The following is a 3,981-nucleotide window of genomic DNA, read 5'->3' as shown; positions in this document are numbered from 1 at the left end:
TGACCCAGAAAACATTGGTCTCTAGTCACTATTTATCTGAACGTCGCCAATGAAAGTCTGACTACCTTTTGCAATTTCAGCGCCATGGTCTGATGTGGGGTGATGTTCCCTGCCCCAGCCTGAGTAGGTGGTGCTGGGAGGCAGCTTGCTCTCCTCTCCCTGCCTGACAGGAGCACGATGACAGAGGAGACCAGGGAACCCAGCCACCCGGTCCCCACTCAAGCGGGCATCCTTGGGGTGACGTTCACAGCCTCCGGAAGAGGCGAGACACATCTCTATCATAAACACTGATACACATACCATACGGATAATAGTAATAACATAAAGGGAATTGTTTGACAATTTTTTTTGCGTGGTTTTGAATGGATTTGGATTCAAAATGATTATACATTGCTTAGTAGAAAGGACCCGAACACAGTAATATGTACAGTACGTGATTATCTTAACCAGATCGACATATCCAATGTCTACATAGAGTCTGGCACACAACGACCCCAGCAGGAAACCAAACACGGGACCTAGCAGTGTGACGGTCTGTAGACGTGCTGTCAACCATAAGACACACAGTTAAGCCTGCAGCCCTATCTACTCAGTTACATATGTCATGACTCGGGTCGCAAAACTCCTGGAACTTTCTATACATTCCCTTTTTGTTTTTTTGCAAAACCTAGTCATGACATTTTGCAAACCTAGTCATGACGTATTTAGAATACATGACACACGCTCATTTTACGGTTAACAAACAAACACACACACACACACACACACACACACACACACACACACACACACACACACACACACAGTGGCTTCCACTTTGCTGCGAGTGGAATTAACTCACCAATGTAAAAAGCAGAGTTTTCAGCTTTAGCGAAGTCGTCAAATGTAGGAGATGCCTAGTGGGGTTACGGGGGTCTCTCCTATCCCCCTCAGAGTGTTCCTCAGGAACACATTAATCCACATGTGGGAGCTGGAGTCCCTCATATAGTCTACAGAGGGAATCATACAGAGACACACAGGTACACAGCATACCTCGTTTATTCAGGATTATGCATATACTGTACAACTTGTACATTGCACCACAGTTGCCCATAAAGCCAAGTGGCATCTGTAGTTCCAGAAATAGTCTTGAAAGTAAAGTTTCATGCTAGTTCAGCCTTCGACAAGTCAGGCCAAGCGAGACTACTGCAGGAAAGTAGAATTATAGTGGTAGTGACAGGTGAAGATGTTTCTCAGATGTGAGTGGTACTGTCAGAAAGATGGCTCCATCTGGATCTCGGGCATGTCAGTCTACGTAAACATAGCTGGTTAGGTCGAATCTGTCAGGATGGAATGGGATGCGTGGGCCATCGCTCTGTAATAGTTCCCGTCTTTTTTTGTGTTATTTTTACTGGTTATTTTGTGTTGGCATCTTTCGAATTTTGAAAGGGGAGGGGACATGGACTTGCCTGTGGACTTGCCCGTAACTTGTACAGAGAGAAGGTGGAGCTCCTCGTTTCTGGTTCTGCTCCTTGTTATAGCGTCTCTTAATCCCAACTCTTAACATGTATGGCCCCAAAGCATAATCAAACACCTGACCAATTACGCAAAACTTTAGTTCGAAATTAATCAACAACTGGATAGATTTCTTTATTTCTAAAGTGAAACTATCATCTGTATAGGAGTATCTCTACAAGTACAAGTTTATCCAGTATTTCAGTTGTTTTACCGTCTCATGAAGAAGTGTGGCAGGCCTGTGAGGAAGGATCCTACAGCCATGAGGAAACAGCCCATAGCAATGAGCCTGGGCCGGTGCAGCTTCGCCCCAAAATGGCTGACCACAGCCAGGAACAGCAGGTTAGCTGCAAGAAACCACAACACTACAGTAGTCTGGAAATGCACATTTAAGCTTAGATTTTTTACTAAAAAGAGCATATCAGTTTGGATTCCAGACTACCACAACATAGCAGCACATAAAACAATGCTAGGGGTTTGACAGTAAAGTTATGGACAAACTGCCAGTCAATAAATTAATAGGAACAACTATTAAACTGGACAGTATTGAGAGCAGACTGATTGAACCACAAAAAAATGGACCATACTGTAGTCTGTATCTGGTTTTTACTATGTGAATTCTCAAGCAACTCAATGTTATTGTTGATACCCATCTCAAAGCTGCCATCTTTGAGTCCGATGAGAGAGCTGGACAGGTCAAGGTGTCTCTCTGAGTGATGGCACTCTTCATGTAGTTCCCGGACAGAGCCTTGGAGAAGGAGGCAGACGACAGGGCCAAGATGTACTGCTGACAAACACATTATTGTCTTTTTGTCTGTATGAATGTGCTTGTCAATGGTTTTTTGTCTGTGTGTGTCTGCATGGGAACGACGTGAGTGCATATGTTCACACGTGTCTGTGTGTGTGTGTGTAACGGTTCTGCTTCCGTCCCTCTCCTCACCCCTACCTGGGCTCGAACCAGGGACCCTCTGCACACATCAACAACAGTCACCCACGAAGCACCGTTACCCATCGCTCCACAAAAGCCACGGCCCTTGCAGAGCAAGGGGAACAACGACTTCAAGGTCTCAGAGCGAGTGACGTCACCGATTGAAACGCTATTAGCACGCACCCCTCTAACCATTTCACACCGGTTACATGTGCATGCGTGGATGCGTGGGCAGACAGAGTGCATGCAAATTCGTGCGTGTGCATTTTAAAGCATCATGAAGAACCTTGAGTGTGGAACAGCAGGGGCATTTGGTGGCGTGCTTGTCAGGGACACACAGTTCCTGTTGGCTGATCAGCTTCGCTCTGTCCTCTGCTGAATCACCCATCCTATCCAGTCAGACACAGGACAGCACACTGCATCTCAGCTGGCTCACCGTTATGGAAAAACCATATGAATTTCATATGTGAACACGGGAAGTGTTCCAAAAACATGTTTTCATGTGATCACATGTGATCTTATGTGAAGATAATGTGATAACATGTAGAGCAACATGTGATTTCATTAAACGACACATATGAAAACGTGATCACGTTATGTTCCAAAACGTGTTTTCACATGATTTCACATAAAATGTAAGGTGAAATCATGTGATTTTCAACATGTGAAATCATGTGGATTTTCTGTAAGGGCAGGCATATAAGATGCATTTTGATGGTATGTTTTCTTTGAGGTTCTTCCATGCTCCTTTAAATCATTCAACAAATAGTTTTATAATGGAGACTAGACTCAACTAAACACCCTTGATTCTTTACACACACATTTGGAGCCTACAGGTCTGTGATTAGCCCCAAACCGAGCATGGTAGCTTATGAATATGAGTAAGAAAATAGTGAATTTATAACTCTTACCTCTGGAGTATGAGAATCCAAAAGTAGCTATTCACAAACACCTCGGCACAGTTACTGTCAGGTACTGGAAATCAAATCCATGTTCTCAGATGACAAAGATGATTCTGACTTCATTTGAACACTAGAAACAATAGGAAACACAGGCCAACACAATGCAAATATGTACATGAGTTAGATGGTGGAAGCAGGGAGCATAGCTGGACAAAGGCACAAGCACCTTTTCTGTTTTCTGATAATCCCCCCCCCAGATTTAGCCTGGCTAATTATTTCTCCCCTCCCAATTTGCAACACTCCAATCTGCGTCTCATAATAGCAGAGTCAGAATCAACTCAAAGTACCCCCAAAACACACACACACACACACACACACACACACTAGGCCAACTGTCAGGTATATCTGAATGAACCTGACTGGATATATGTTATAGTACTTGACCTGAGTTGGGGCTCCTCTACTGGATATATGTTATAGTACCTGACCTGAGTTGAGGTTCCTCTACTGGATATATGTTATAGTACTTGACCTGAGTTGAGGTTCCTCTACTGGATATATGTTATAGTACCTGACCTGAGTTGAGGTTCCTCTACTGGATATACCGTGGGGCAAAAAAATATTTAGTCAGCCACCAATTGTGCAAGTTCTCCACCT

General features: G+C 44.0%; 1 pseudogene; it reads right to left on the bottom strand.

The window, feature by feature from the left end:
- Positions 1 to 1,693: 1,693 nt before the first annotated feature.
- Positions 1,694 to 2,810, bottom strand: LOC112217151 (annotated as a pseudogene).
- Positions 2,811 to 3,981: the final 1,171 nt, after the last annotated feature.

The sequence above is a fragment of the Oncorhynchus tshawytscha genome, linkage group LG17, assembly GCF_018296145.1.
Source record: "Oncorhynchus tshawytscha isolate Ot180627B linkage group LG17, Otsh_v2.0, whole genome shotgun sequence".
NCBI lineage: Eukaryota > Metazoa > Chordata > Actinopteri > Salmoniformes > Salmonidae > Oncorhynchus > Oncorhynchus tshawytscha.
The sequence above is the reverse complement of the archived record's forward strand: the minus strand, read 5'-3'. Positions and strand labels throughout refer to the sequence as shown.